The sequence below is a fragment of the Hylaeus anthracinus genome, unplaced genomic scaffold, assembly GCF_026225885.1.
Source record: "Hylaeus anthracinus isolate JK02 unplaced genomic scaffold, UHH_iyHylAnth1.0_haploid 5, whole genome shotgun sequence".
Taxonomy (NCBI): domain Eukaryota; kingdom Metazoa; phylum Arthropoda; class Insecta; order Hymenoptera; family Colletidae; genus Hylaeus; species Hylaeus anthracinus.
Window position 1 is genome coordinate 1109540 of NW_026535322.1, and position 16751 is coordinate 1126290.

General features: G+C 50.8%; 1 long non-coding RNA gene across 1 annotated transcript in view; it reads right to left on the bottom strand.

Moving 5' to 3' along the window:
• Positions 1–16751, bottom strand: part of LOC128895368 (uncharacterized) — a 92972-nt gene that overhangs the window by 55509 nt on the left and 20712 nt on the right. The window lies entirely within an intron of this gene.

The following is a 16751-nucleotide window of genomic DNA, read 5'->3' on the forward strand; positions in this document are numbered from 1 at the left end:
GCGCGTAAATCCCGCGAAACTTTCTCCCGACTTGTTCATCGGATGCAATAGAGGGTTAACTTGTTGAGCTATGCCCAGCTTCTTCCATCAGTTTTCGCCGCTGTCTCGCGTAAGGGGGCGCGGAGGCCAACGGACAAGACCAAACTCTCCACCGTGTGGAAACGATGATCGCGGGATCTCGCGAGATTACACGTTTCTCGGTAAGTTTCTGTTTTTTCAAACGGTTGTCGGTCAGCGCTGAGGAACCAAGCAGCGTGGAACGTCGGCGAACACGGGGACGAAGGGAGTCGCGAGCGGCAGAAATGCCGAGGCTGCCTCGCGCACGGATACCGGGCTTGATTTATTGACAGGAAAATCTAGTCGTCCTGTTCGTCGGCGTCGTCGACTCGCTCCGTTTGGCTTACCTCACCGCTCTTCTGCTCGTCTCATCGAGCGATGTCCTTCGCTCGAAAAAGAGAGCTCCGCGCGCGGCTCTTTCATATTTACGAGAGAATTCTTAAAGGAGACGGAGAAAGAGAAAGGCGGAACGGAAAAGGAAGAGAGGCCGAGGGAGGGAGGGAGTAAGATTTCGGCAAATCAACAACGATGATGTCGGGAGTCGCTTTCGAGCGGGGAAAAAAGTGTCGCTGAGGTAAGAATCTCAGGGCTCTGACAGCTTGAAGTATCTCTTCGCCGCATGGCGGAAGATTTATTTTTATTTTTGGTTTCTCAAAAACGGCCTGGCCCTCTGGCGAATTAACATTTCCAAGCGTTTCAGAATTCGATAAAAAGATAGCGGTTATACGGCTCCGGTGACTTTTTGTGGCACAGAGAAGGAGGAGGAGGAGGAGGAGGAGGAGGAGGAGAGAGGCGCAGGAAAGCGTGGCGGATCTCCGCACACGAGAACGAACGGGGAAGCCCGGGTGCACCGAAAACAAGTACAACTCCCCTAATTTAATTCCTTTATAATCCGATTAAGCCGGCCATTAGCGGAATCGCCGCGTCGAATACGTCGCGAAGGTGGCTCTCTTTCCCTCGTTCCCTACGGACGCCCCGCTAATGGATTTTTCAGATTGAGATACTGTCGCTCGTACGCCACCGTCTGATAACGCATGTCAACCATGGACGTCTAACCTTCTATCGCGCCCGTTGCCTACGAGGTTCCGTTTTCGGGAGGATTCAGCCAGTCGAATCGGCTGCGTAGGGTTAAATAACCAATCGTAGGTTGCGAGATTCATCGGGCCGGATCAGAGGCGAACGCCGCCGTAGGCTACCGGTGTTGGCCCAACATTGTTCGGCAGCTGCAGGGTCGGATTTTTCAGCGAAACGTCGATTTCTCGAGGCGAGGCGAGCGAGGCAAGACGAGACACTGGTCAGCTCGCAACGATGCCTTCGCGCTTCAAGTCGCGCCGAGGGCCGAAAATCGGCTCTGTTCGGCCCTCGACGAGCCTCGCGTTCGGCTAGGGGCGAAAGCATTGAGATGCAGAGAGCGTTGGTGCTACCGTGCGATGGTCCCGATACCGCCTAATGGACCGTCCCCGCCCTTTCCTCCCTTCGCCCTCGTCCTCGATCTTTCTTCTCCGCCTCCCAGCACCTTCCACCTTATCTCCCCTGCCCGCCGCCTCTGCTTGCCTACAACTGCATTCTAACGCCACTTTTAACCTCCACCTCCGCCTACCCTTTCTCCACTCTTCGCCTTCTCGTTTCCCTTTTGCTCTACCCTTGGTCCCGTCTCTTTCGCCTTTTCCTACGGCAGATCCTTTCCCTGGAGCGTACCGAACTCGAGACCGTCTAAGAACCGATCGAACGTCTAGCGACGACCCGTCTCCCGACCTGACTCCGTGACTTTCATCGATAATCATAATCATAGCAATGGTAAGGAAAGTATAATGGAAAACGGCCAGCGTCGATAAGGAATTAGGTACAATCCAACGTATAACAAGAACGTGTACGGGAAGCTGCTATAGAATACAAACACAGGCATGACTAACCAGCAAATATTATACCCCAGCAGGTAGCAGTAGCGCGTTCATTAATCACAGAATCACACGTCGTATTACAAATACAAACTGGAGAGAATACCACGAAATGACAGCTGCGCCCACCTCTGGACGCAGAGCGGTGCAAACAGACGGAACAATAACACGCGATAAATCAGATATTTTATTAAATAATAAACTAAACGATACTCCAAATTTTTCGTTACAACATCTACCACCAAACTTTCTTCTATCATGAATTTTGAGAAAACGAATAAAAACTTGTATCCGTCCCTAAGAGAAAACCATCGGATCGAGTCGCTGTTGGTACCGGGAAATGAAGCTCCCGGGACACGAGATGAGAAAAGAAAACAGAAGGAGTGAGAAGGAAGCCCCGTCTACGCATCGTGCGTTTTATGTCCGTACGCGCATCCACACGAGGCACACGGCTGCACACGGTAGCACGGCTATAACCGCGTCGCGGCATCATTTATATTTACGAGACACCGCGAAGGCGAGCCCAGGCCGCATTGTTACTGGCCAAGGGCCTTACAGCCGCCGTCTGGCCCTTATAGGGCCGCCGCGATCTCTCTGCTTCTTTCTCGCTCTCTCCAGCTACCTATCGGCTGGACTCGGGCCAGCTCGAACAGAACGGATCACGTTATCGATCGAATTCATCCTACTGCCATTTAAAAATGCTACGCGAATCAGAATTAATCTAAACTTGACGTGCATCGACGTACACGAACGCATGTGCTCACGTTCGAGGCCACATGTGTCAACGTTCGCCAAGATCCAAGCACGCGTGCCTTCGCTCGGTGCTTCCGCGCATGGCTACATGTAAACACACCTACGCGAGGAAACACACCTATATCGACGACAACAAACGGATCGTTTCTCCGACTAACGCATGTGGTCCGACGTTTTCGAAGCGACGGCAGGCCGAGAGCAGCCCGCCCGTGAACACCGGAGCTCTATAAAGCACCGATCTGAACAGAAGGGGAGAAACGAACGGACGAGGAGGAGAGAGATTTACCGCGTGCAACGGTTCGCGCCAATCAGCCGCGACACGGCGCATCGCTGGTGGAGATATTTCACAGTTATTGCCAGATAAACCACGACCTTAGCGCCGGATGTACCGTCGTTTGGGGAATAGACCGCATCAATGATGCAACGTTCGACCTCGCAGCATCGAGCGCACGTTTGTCTTCCTTTAGGAAGTTTATAGTCGTGCCTATCAGGTGCGACTTTGCTTCGGTGGCGTGCATTATTCTTCCGGTGCGCGCGACCCGAGACCGCAGACTTTGACGACGATATTTTAACGATGCCCCGAACGGGTTGCACGGCCACTTTTAATCGCAACAGCGAACGACGATCGGCTTCGATGTTGATTTCCTGCGTCGCGCGGGTACAGGGATTTCTGTCGAAACGTTGCTGGCTTAGGGGTGAATTGCGACTCCATGAGAGGTACGAGAAATTTAATACTTCTCTGTAGCGATAAGATGGATTCCGTTTTACGAGTTACACTAGGGATACTCAACAATTTGTAGCTTGATCCACTAAAGGAGACACTTCTTTGACGTTTGCGTCCCTCGGGTATCCCCGTGGTCGTCGGAGGTACCGATGTCAAAAAGCGATTTTTAGTTTCCACTGTCACCGTCCTCCCTCTCCGACCGCTCATCGCGAAACAAGAGGGTAGTCATCGACTGTAAAGACATCGACTCGTAGTCGAGGGTGGCTCTCGTGAGTGCAAGTGAAGGCAAGGGCTGCGCATTTTTGCTGATCAGCCTGCTGAATCCCGAGTTCCTGATGGGGTCGTTGCCGATCGAGAAAAGAGACAACCGGGGGAAAAACGGCGAGTTTTAAACCGCAACTCGATATCTACTCGTTCCTGGATCGTAACCAACCCCCGTGTCTCCCCCAGGAATTCCGATGGAAACGACAGGGGTGGCCGACGAAATACGCGCGGGTACACAAAAATTTGAAAAGCAAAGCCGCATATCCACGGACACCTAACAGCGTTCACAGGCCCCAACCGGGGATTTATTAAGATCTCTGTCACCGCTCAATTGCACTGTAACTTGAAGAGATTTAAACACAGCGTATTCCAAGGACCGCCGTAGGAAACGATCAAGTTACGGGAATCGACAGTTTCCCTGGGTTTTAAGCGCGACCATCGACGTTTGGCCTCTTTTGAAACCTGAATTATCGACGTCGCGTGTCGGAGATAACGTCGATGCTCGTTCAGTGCGAGCAGTTCTAGATAGGAATAAGTTCGCAATGGAAATATGGTCTGGAGAAAATTGCGGTTTTCATCGAGGTTTTCCATCGGGAGTCCAACAGGGTAAAACGATCGATTCATTGGTAAAGGAGAAAGATCGTCGGGGGTAAATAGCGCTGCTAGTCGATAAGTTGAAAACCGTGTCGCGATGCACGCCGCCATAAATCGCGACGGCGGGAGCCATCTAAAGCCTGAGCCGTCGGGCGCGACCGAAAGCGTGACGGTTCGTGGAAACGGGATAAGAAATCACGAGGCAGGGAAAATATAAAATTCCATCAATTCGCGGACGGCACGAAGCATTCTCGGTCGGCCGATACATTTTTCTCGCTGGCTGCTCGGCGGCACGTCGCGTCCTCGTCAAAAGCGCGAGTGAGACGGGAACAGAGACTTTCTCGTCTTACGTATTTGGGGTTTCAGGCCTTATTAATGATTGATCGAGGGATATCGACGTCTCCCCTCTGACGCGACTGATATATAGACGCGGAGGGGTTCCTCGGCGTGGCTTCGCACGTGACACAATAAAACGACGATGCCGTCCGTATCGATGGCTTATTGCGAGGCTTTTTATCGATCCCGATAACTTTCCGACGCTCCCGACTCCCGGTTGACGTCCGATCGATTGTCCAACTTTTGTATAAATCGCACGTGTTTCCTTTATCTGAGCCCCGACGTTGTTTTGCCAACAGATTAGCCAGGAAGCGGCCCTCGCGAGGGCATCGAAGGCTGCATCGTGCTCACCGATGAAGAGATAGTACATGCTGGATTGATTTATCTATTCGCGAAAGGCTGACCGATCGCTCGCGGCTCCAGGCTCGGGGTTGTCGGTCGAACAAACTGTTTTCTATGTTTCATCGCTTAGCGAAAGTTGTAGCCCTCGGCTTTCAGCCAGACCTTTCGTTGATTGCGCATGCTGCGAATATGCTCGAGAAGTTAAAGAAATTCGGTTCGTAGGGTGCAGGATTAATCTCCGTAAAAGGTGCGCCAGTCTTAAAAGCACAAAAGTATAAAAGTACGAGACGAAATCGCGATCGAGAAGAGTAGGTTTGGCGAAGGTGGAAAAGCCACGTGGATCCCCGAGGGTGGCATTAATCCCATCTAGGCCCTCCCCGATGCTTACCCATCTAGACAACGGATACGAAGCAATCATATTTTCCGCCCCAGAGGCACGATACGTGTCGATGCGAATCAGACTTACCGATCTAATGTGGATTCCGATAGTGTCTGATTTACTCCTGACGCTTCTCTTCTCAGAGATCCACCCCCTTTCCCATTCACGCGAGAATTGAGCCGTCTGTATGAGATTTAACAAATCTGTCGAGCACGTTTCATGGGATTCCGGCCCCTCCCTTCCGATTCGAAAGGTTATGCGTTACTATTATATTCGTACGCCGAAGGAATTAAAAGCAACGAAGTGTGCATTCTTGGAATCCATCTTGTTCCTCGGAAATGCACGAGACGGGAAACTTTTCGTAGAAATAATTCAGTAGGCGACAAAGCGAAGAAAGGAATCGGTGGTAAAGGATTTCAAAGGTGAAAAATCCCACGCGAATAATCCGGACCGCGGCCATCAGGCTGGTCATCGTTGCGATGGCCAGAAATTCGCAACCGACTTTTTCCCCCTACCATTTCCGCGCCCTTTGCCCGTATCTGCTCCTTCCTCGACTCGTTTCTACTCTTGTCACGTATGTAGCGAGAAAAATTGCAGCCGAGCGCTTTACCCGGTTCGCGTTCTTCACGCTCGACTCCCTCACTCCCTCTCGTCCCTCTCCGCCGCTTCCTGGCTCTCCACGAGTACGTTTGAAACCTTCGAGGGAAACTTCGCGTTGTACCCTCGTTCGATAAAGGTCTTCAAGGAGGTATTCTCGTCTGGCTACGGAAAAACTGGAGTATTTTTCGAATTTTCTTAAATGAAAAAAAGTTCGAGATATCCATTGATGTACACATTTTTCGTCGAGCTACACGATTAGTCACGCATGATTAGTCCACCGGCGTTCGCCTCGGATGGAAAAGCGTAGATTCGAATTTCATGGAACGTTCAGCTCGATCCCGCAGGAAATCGAGCGCGATCAGACACGATGCTTGGACGAAATCGACGCTACACCCTTTCCTTTTTGTTTCTCCCGATGGGCTACCCAGCTTCGTCGCATTTGGAACCGTGACGGATTAAAGGGTCCGCGGGGACCGCGCGAGATCTTCAAAGTACAATCGTACTCGATGATCCGCGGTATCTCAGGACGTCGAGGGCAGATTTCGCGCGCATCAGCACTTTTCAAATGTTTGCGAACCCGGGAGCAGCTAGGGGCGAGAGGCTCGACCCTCGTTTCGGCTTGTTTTATATTTTCTACGGTTAACGAGTCCGTGTTACGAGTTGGCTTAGCGTTATCTGCGACTACTCACGGCTGTAAGTCGGGAGAACCGCAGCTCGACGATCCCGGTAGGGAATCCCCGAGGAAATTTTTTTGAAGCGTTAGCGAATGCCTCTCGTTCGATCATCCGATCGCGTTTCAAAGCGCAACGCGCGCGAACATGTAACGAGATTGTGTAATAACACAAGGGTGACAAGGTTCACGGCTAATGGCGAAGAGGCGGACGATTACCGTCACGTCCGATCCGGGTGCAACTCGTATATTATGTATTTTCTTCGAGGTATCAACCGTACGCCACGCAACGCTGTTATTACCGCGATAATGTATTACGCCATCGATAAGTAATGCGACTTGCTTTGGTACGTGTTTAAGGCACCAGTAAATGACTTTCTGCTAACGATCACCGTAAGAGTGTACGTAACAATTACAAGAATAAATGCTCGCACGAAAATCATAATAATGAGAACCTGGACAGGTTTTTAAGAGGCAGCCAATTGTTTTTATCAGCGTTGAGTGAGTTGGATTGTTCTTTATCGAAATATCGCTCTTTGATCATAAATTACCACTATTATTCTTTTTTTTTGAATAATTAGAAGACTGGAGAAGAGCGAGTAGAAGATTTTCTCTCGCTTTCGTGTCCAGTATCGTCGATTTCGTTGCACGGTCCTCGAAAAATCCGCATTACTTACGAGCCGACCTAATAATTACGCCGCGGTGTTGTCCAACTAGCGCGCGACCCGAGGTCGCATCGCCGATCTTCCGTCCCGTATTCTCTGCTCTCGCTCTTAATTAACCTCTACTTGCGGAGACACTCGACCCGCTAACACGCTACTTCCGATGCAACGCGATCGCGTCAGCAAACGAGTCAGCGTCGCCTCCAGCGGGCAACGCTTCCCTGAGAAGGATGGCTATCCTAAAAGATTCGTCTCGAAACTGTGCGAGGCGATAAATTAAATCTTCTATTTTATAGAGATTGAACGCGAATAGAATGTAACGCGTTGAATACAAAAGTTGGAACACTTCCACGAAAGAACTCGGAATCAAAAATCGATCTCACCCGGCCCAATGTCTTCAGCGCAGCGTCAACGAAAAATCTTTGGAAAGGACGCCGCGGATTCTTGTAACCACCCTGAGAGGTTCGGTTGCATTCTCACGGACTCTATTCGCACGTTCCACGGAGAAGTTTTTCTCAATCGTGTCGGAGGAAGCGCGTTCCTATCGCTCGGATCTCCGGACGAATCCCCTGGATCTCATTGCCAGGTACGCGGCGTAAGCGACAGACCGGTCGCACAAACCTTTATGTAACCGACGGTACGTGTTTTTTTTCTTGGGCGATTTCCATCGGGATGGACGAGAGCTGGCAAGGGAAGACACGCGCATCCTGGGTAATCCGTGACGACGCGCGCCTCCGCCCCCGCCGGTCCCCCTTCCCGAGGAACCAGCCAGAGGAGTCTCCTCGCTTTCTTCCCTTTCTTCGATACCGGCGAACGCTGCTCCTCGTAAATTTATACAAATCCGCTATAAGCTTCTATTATCGTCGATTAACGGGCCTGTAATTACGCCGGCGTGCGAGCATGTCCTGTCGTTTCAGCTCCGCGCGAGATCTCCTTACGTCGTGGCCAAGTGATAATTTTTCGAAGCAATGCGGAACGTCCAATAGCGGAAAGGCTTAAGAGTAACGCAGGGTGGCAACGACGAATTAAGAGTAGGCGATATATAATAAATGCGCATTAGCGATCGACGCGTAAAATAAAACGTACAAGCCGTTACCCATTTCTGGTGGTATCTCGCGAACGACAGCGGCTAGGGAAAGAAACCGAGAGGGAGGGACGCGAGAGAAGATTACCAAGGGGATCTCGTGTTTCTGTCACGCGCGAGTTTCTTTTTGTTCCGCGAGAATACAACGCCATCCGCAAACGCGCGGTAATCGTTCCTTATGCGAGGTGGACGAGTACACGCCGTCCGTACCTGTCGATGGATGCTCGCGGGCGTGCATCGTCAAGTATGCAAATGACGAGTTGCGCCTGTCCGTCACCTTAAGACCGACCAGTGTCGACCGTGCCTCGCGGCTAAAGACCATCGCAACGCATGAAAAGCGCCTTTGTCTCGCTTTACGCTACAAAATCGAAGATGATCAACGATGGGAATCGCTCCTGATCGCGAATCCGAGCAACGAATTTCATCGATAGGCTGTCTACACAGGCAGTTCGGTGGTCATGCGCCGCGACTGTCGAATAAAACGAGTCTGCTGTCCCATCGGGAGATTGTTTTTGCGACCGCGGATACCACGAACGTGTACTACACGTTCCTGTTCCAGCTTCCGCAGCGATGCTTTCCCGAAGAAGGGTCTCCAGTCAACGTTTACACGAGTCACCGGTGTAAGCGCGTCGAGTTTGCAATGTAACCGGATGGATTAACGCCTATCGGGTTCGACGGGACGAATAAGGCGATCGTCGTAAACGAGAGCGAGCGTACGTGTCGTCCGAAGCGGGGACGAGAAAACAGCGCGATTGTTGATTGGAACGAGGAAAGCTTCTATACCCGTTTCGCGACGGAACGAGATCGAACGGAGCGTCGTAGCGACGTTCGGCGATCCCGTTACTTCGAAAAAGAAAAACACCATTCGCGGCGAAAGTTTCGGTAACCGTGAAACGTCTGCACCGAGTGCGACGGGTAGCGCGAGCGTGGCCCGTTTCACGTTCCACTTTCGCGAGGAATCCTCACGCTTTCGTCTCACGTGGCATCCTCGTGGTGGTTTTCAACGGCAACGTGGAAACGGCGCGTGCTCGGGATGCGCACCTTCGCGTTCTGATTAGCAACCCAGACCGAGCGAAGGCCAATGGCACCCTGACTGGCTGGCTGCCTTCCTTGCCGCTGGTCTGGTCTTTCGCACCGACAGCGTAAGGGGTAGCGCGAACGAAGTGCGAGGCAGGCGAAGAAGAGGGAAAGATAAAAGGAGAGGACGCGAGAGCGAGAGTATTCGAGCGGAAGAGAAAGAGAGCCGAAGAGAGGGGTTGGTTGGTTGGTAGTACGGCGGAGGCGGTGGTGGTGCCGGCGGTGGTGGTACGCGGTGCACGACATAAATATGTATGTATCATCCGCTGCGACCTGCCCCACTACCCGACTAGGTCAGACTCATGCTTCATCACAATGAGCACCTTGCCTTGCCTCGTCCTGTTCCTTTCGTCTTCTCCATTCAAGTGGATGGCACGAAACCCACCCCTATCGAACTTGGAGAACGGCTGATGGATCCTTTTTCGTCGACAGTGACCAGTAAAAAATTCACGAATTCCAAGCCAGATACCTGCGACGATTATTCCTCTTTTCGCGAAAAGCTCGTCGATGATTGTTCTTTAAACGGACGAGTAAACCAATGGTCCTAAGACCATCGAAACTTTCTTCGTAGCCTGCAACCCTGACTACGTCTGACGGTTGGAGCTCTTCGTCATTGCACGCATCTGGGAAGCGTCAGAGAAAAGACACCCATCGCGGCGTCTCGATACTCGCTCGGGAGGGCGAATTGTAGCAGGGTCTCGGGATCGCGGGTACAAAGCTCATGAATACATGCAAGCCAACGACCGAACGAACGAACCGGTGAGGTTGTGTTCCAGGGGCTTCGTTCTGGCACGGTCCGTTCAGCTGGCTTCGATCACTGACGTTACACGCAGCCGGTGACGCGGGCTCTCTGACGTCAGCTACGCTTCTCTCACGGGGGTTGCGCAAGGTCTGGGCGGCGGAGGCGAAACAGGAAGAAGAGGAGGCGGAGGAGGAGGAGGGACGGGGGTACCGAAGGGGGCTGACGGCCCGAAGGGGGGTAGCTCTTACATATTTATGCCGCGTTCTACGCGCAACACCCATCCTGGCGGTGGCGGGAACCAACCCCGTCTGCTCTTCCTATGCAAGCGGGTAGGTATGCCGACCTTGTGCGCGCTTTCACGGGGTGCCTCTCTGCCTGCCGATGCTAATCAGCTTGCTTGATAGCGCGTTGTTACGAAGACTACGAAGAGTAACACGGATGCGGCTCTATTTAGGATGCCACGTAATTCTTGACCGAGTTGCGGTGTATCCCGTCGCAAACTATGGCGACGCGATACCAAGAATGTCATTAACGGAGCACTGAGAGGATCCAAAACAAAGACCTGTTCGTACATACGTCCCTTCGAACTCTTCCGAACTGAAAGGTTCACTTTAATCCTTTATAGGTCACTGGTTCATTCATTTCTACCAATAAGGAAGGGGTGGGAAAATATATAAAGAGTTAAACGGTCGCGATTATTCGCTATTACATCGTTCCTTGGCTCGAACGAAAATGCAATACCTGAAGCGTGAGTACGGGCGACAGCGACGGGTGAGTCGTTGTTCCCCGAGGGTTATTAATCAACGGTGGCTCGAGTAGCTGGAAGAGTTCCTGAGAATCTGTCGTCCTATTAATCGTAGCCGCTAATGACGGCCCAGCCTCCGGGAACCGGACGCTGCTACCGACTCAACGGGCAGGCACCATCGCGGGCCATCCTCGGCGTCGTCAACGCTGCCATACAGACGGTCACGCGATCCGGATCGCGTTTCAGGTACGAGCGACGTGCAATTATAACGAGAATGCGCCGCGAGCACGCACTTTCAGCTCGGGGAAGAGCGCGTGTCCCGTGCCAGGGGACGATTTTATCCTTCCTCGAGACGCGAACCGGCCGATCGCCCTGCGGAGAAATCGATCTCGCCTACGGGCCCCTGCACGACATCGAAAACGGGAGATTCCAGGACGTCTGACGTTGCACGCTGCTGCACAGGGATACGCGCGGCCTCTTGAATTACTGTTGGAATCCTGTTACGATAATGACGACAGGAGCCCTGCTCGGAGCCAACCACGTATACGCATTCGAACTCCTCCTGTACGTCGGGCCGGATTAAATGCAAATTAAAATGTTTCGGGCCGAAACACCGCGCGTAGATTCCCCGATAAAATTAAAAGCACTTTGCTTGTCTCGGCCAACCGAGGGTGGATATATCTTCTAAAAAGAACGATCTTATTCTTTCGCCCGGAACGCGACCCGATCGTTAGCGTTTTTTCTATTTCTTTGCGATCGAATTTCGCGGGTATTTTTCAACGTCGATGGACGATGAATCGGAATCGATACCCATGTGCCAGGCGATCGGAAACGACGCTCGATAGGGGGATAACCTTGACGCCGGGTGAACGAAAACGGATACTGGGTTATCGTGCGCGGCGCTTACAAGAGAACGGGATGATCGACGATAGGTTGCCTGGCTGATAGAACGGGATAGGAGAAGACAGCTCGCGTAGGCCTCGACTTATCCATCGATAATACTCTTACGTAAAGTGTTTATGCCGCGGACGCACCATTAATAAAATCGTGTACCGTACCCCTGCGATGCGTTCACGATAACTGCGCGAAGACTTGTTTTCCCTTCTTGGCTAATCTTTTTGCTAAACACCTAACGACGGCACTGGCTGGGAATGGTTAGGTAACCGAACAGGATAATATACTTTTCGTTGTAATTTGTCCACTGGATTAACCACAAGTTAGGGGATGGTGAAGTACTTCTCCGTCTCATCGAATGTGTTCGATGGATTTTCTATTCCCCTGACATCGGAACGGTCGAGATCCAAAGCAAAACGTGCCAATGACGCGAAAATTTCTCGCCGCGGTGACAAATTATTCCGTTCCGCATTTACGCCAGGTGAATTTACATGGAAGGCCTTAATCCTCGAAGGATCGAAGGACCGTATCCGAAGGCAATGGAAACGAGCTTGATCGAGGGGAGACGGTTTACAAACAAACTCGTAGACGCCCACGCGTACACACGAGCGCACTTGGCGCGGTGGTGCACGCGATCGTCCGACAACGAGGTGGACGTCCCTTAATCCGTGGGATACCACCTTGGCGTCGGGACATCATTTCCCAGGAAGTTATTGGCCATCGCAGGTATTCCACTCCGCGCGTCGGCCCTCAGCTGTTCTCGTTCGCCTGACACGAACCCGTTCCTTCGTGGAATAATTTCGTTTCTAAAATATCGACGATCCACCTCGGGTCGGTCGAGTTGTGCAATTGATTGCGTACACTTGTCTTTGGACCTGCGTCCCTCGAGTAGGTAATGGCCAGTCCATTCGCCAAGGGACGGACAGACTTTTCTCGTTAAAACTGTTGCTCGCTGACAAGGTACGTCCACCTTTCATTTTTGCATAAAGCGGCTCGTAACCGAGATAAATGTCGTTTCTCGATATTTAATCTCTCCGATTGTACCCGAAAGTGACCAACTATTTCCGAAATTTACAAGTGAAAAAATGAATACGCATCGATGCTAATTAAATCTTCAAAAGCAGATCCGCTGACGATAGAGCGAGAAAGATCGCAGAGGTCTCGTGTTCCAGCGAACAGGGCGAACGAGCAGCTGCCGGTAGCGGTAATCGGCGTGGATAATGGCAATTAATGCGATTATATCGTTTGATCGTTAACCATTAACAATTTCGATGTTCGGCTATTACCGGCGTACGATTTATTGCGAGTAATAGCGCGTAATGAACGCGACCGGCTCGCGCGGTCCCTCGCCTCTCCTTCGCTTTTCGTTCACTTCGCTGACTTTCCCGTCTCGTTCTAGCCTCGCGACTCGATTACGCGGACGAGGACACATCTTGGCACTTTGCGACCGGACTGCAAAGCCTGAACTCGACTAGGTGTCCTTGTGCTTTAAATAAATGCGAAAACAGTACCTGGACGGCGTCGATACCGCGCGGCGCTCCTCTTACGCTTACTTCGAGAGGAGAGGCAAGTTTCTTACGCCTACGCGCTCACGCGTTGCTCTAACCATCGTTGTCCTCGCTCGTATCTAGCTGCATCTCGTTTCCTCTCACTCTCTTGCTCCCTCCTTTCTTTATCCGTAACGTCGTTTTCTTCGTTACACAGAAAATCAATGTTTCTGGTATTTCTTTAAAGCCGCGCATGTAAAACGCGCGTAACAGGATGCTGTTATCTCCTGGTACCACTCTCCCTCCCCGCACGAGCCAGCCTCGATTCGACCGATAACTAGAAAGGGAACTTCCGTTGCTAATCGAATGAATCATGTTCGCGATCGCATCGACGATAAAGACTTTTTGCTACTGCTCGATCTCCATTTCGAGATCATCATGCAACGACAAATATGGACAACTGTGGTTCTGTAGACAAAACTTTATACGAGTCCTCGAAAATGTTCGTATCGTCGGCAACGACCCCGCGACCCGAAGGGAGCTCTCCCTTGGAATAAAGAGGAACGAAAACGCTGAACAACGTCGAGAAACGCGGTTAACAACCGTGTCAGAGGCAGCAAGTGTTCGCGGGCGGTTAATTCGAGGATCGCGTCGAACAGCTACGATTTTCAGCGCGGCAAAACGAGCAAGAGGAAGCCGGAAGACGTGGCAGAGAAGGACGGTAAACCGAGGAGTCTCTCCCATAGGAACGAGGCCCGGGGCAAACCGATCGCTTCTCTCCCACCGCACCCCAATTTTAATCAGGACCCGAAGTATGCAAGCAGGATGGATGCCTGCGAGCTCTCCCGCCGGTACTACCGGGCGTTACGATGCATGTAATTTATTTTTATTGCCACCAATTTTTTTTCTACCCCTCGATCAGCTCCTACTAATTTCGAGGAGGAGGTGCCTCTCGTCTCCGCGAGAGGCAAGAGAGATTCGACGCCGAAAGCCCTAACCGAACGTATCCATTCTCGAAATTTCATATACTTTAATTGTTTATTTCATCCACGAATACTTAATCAAAGCGTTATAACGATACTTTTCTATCTATGGTAAGAAAGGTTCTGCGATGGCTACGTTAAGTCGTACTTGAATATCTTCAAGTTCATTGAATTGGGTATGGTACAATTACCGGTCACTCGTGATTTACGACTTTCCTTCTACCGACTCGCACGTATCGTCCGATACTTCTTGGAAATTAGTCTGTTTATCGTTATCGCTGTGTAATAACAATACCATGTAAAAACAACTTTCTGACACTTTTCTGTTTTTCTAATTATAGTGATTTACACTGTACAAAGAGAATTTGAAACTTTCACTTAATTTGACGTACACTTTTCTCAGACGTTACTTTTTATCAGAACGGTTACTGGAAAATTAAGGTTTTCAAAAATGTTTTATCGAATAGATAAAGTGTTTCCACGCGTACGAATAGATAAGGAAATAAGAGAGAATTGACTTTCTTGAACTCGTAAAATCGAATACCCGCTTGATAAATGGGGAAAGAGGAAATAGCAAACGACACGGCAAGAAAAAGTCAGATTCGACAATTAAGCTCGACATTCTCGTCGAATCGAAGGCAGGGCTCGCGCGGTAGAATTATAACATTAGACTGAACGCGGAGGTAGCTCGTAGCCGGTAGATCAGGTTAGATAGCGGATAGACGAGGTAGCACCCAGTAAACTCGTTATCAGATCGATGTAGCGAGATACATATCGTATGTACGGAGATAAACGAGACGGACATTATGAAATCCAACAACGTAGGGCTCCGCGCAGAGTGCCGCGAATCACTCGAGTTAACTCATTCGCCTACCTTTTTAGGTGTACGGGTTGTGAATGCGTAGTTACAGAAAACCGCGTGGTTTCTCGTGAATCGCCAATTATCTTCAATTTCGTCACCGGTTACCGGTATTGCTCTCGCCGTTGATATTTCCATTTCTTAATCCCGGCGTCTTTAATACGATCCAGTATGCAAATTTCATTCGAGCAATATAATAATTAGTTTAAGTAGTATCGTCACTTTACGCATTTTTTTAGCGCTTTCGGGGACGTTTCACCCTGGTAACCATCATAACATCGATTTTCCTAGAATGTTTAATTGAAGGGTTCCGGGTACGTTGATAAGAGCTAGATTGACCTAGAGCTAGTGAGTTCTAAACCCAGACATCGAAGTTCCCAAAATTTTTCAAACCAATCACCTTCTCGCTCTAATAGGTTGCTCCCCTTAAAGAAATTAGCCTTATAGTCAGGATTGAAATGGAACGAAGAAGGAATCCAAGAGACGATAGCCTCGACTACGCGCGTACGTTCGAATCCGATGCATCCCCGTTTGAGGTTTGCACGCTTAGGCAAACGACGGGGTTGATCCGCTGTCGACGAAGCGACGACGAGCCCTCTAGTAGTTCTTCAGGGTTCCAGGACGACGCCTCGTGTCCCGCTCGTCCGCTTTAAAGGTGGCTAAGATTTATAGCGAGCCGGGAACGTGTAGTAGGTGGAGCAGCAGGGTAAAGGCAAAAGGGGAAGGGGGAGGGTAAAAGAGATACATAGAGTGAACGGTGGGTTTTGAGTTTGAGCCGCGGGGGTTATTGCAGTAAGCCTTCTCTTGGGGGTTCAAGAATATTACTATCCGCACGAAGCCTACCCTACGCCTTCCTCTAAACTACCCCCTCCCCCCCTCCCTCCTCCTCCCCCCTCCCCTCTCCCCCCGTCGACCCACCCTCTCGAGAACCCGACTCCGGATCCTATACTAGCAGAGCTCCGTGCCGCTTAGTCTCCCTGCTTTTACCCGAACTGGAACACCGAGGACGGAGAAGGGTGCGTGGGTGAAAGCGAAAAGGAAAATGTAAAAGAAACGCGAGATCGAGCGAGCCAGAGAAATGGGAAAGGGAAGGGAGAAAACGATTCCCTCAAAACCCCGCCGCTCATACATGCCTTGGCGATCTTTTTAAACGCGCCTCACTTAAAAGAACACGGTTTACGTTTATGGCCATTCATTCGCCGGGGACAGAACGGGGGAAGAGAATGAACCAAGACACAATTCCACGCAATTCGGGACGAAGGGGGCGGAAAGTCGGGAACGCCGGGGGAGCGCGGCCTGATAAGCAATAACGGGTCGAGAGGAAAACGAAGCTACAACTCGTCCGTATGTTTCCCTTTTCCGTTCGCTCGATGGCTTCGTACCTTTTCCCCGCGTATCTTTGCGGAGAATCTTCGATTCATTTATCCACTTCGAAATAAAAAGGATAAAAATAAAATTGCTTCCAGGCAAAAGTGCGTGCACTCGTTACATCCCCCATTTTAATCGAACATAGTTTTCGTGGACGCGACAAATTTACGTTGATTTAGGATAAGGATGCGGTAGACGTCGATGGATTCGTGCGATCCAGATTGAAAGTTTAT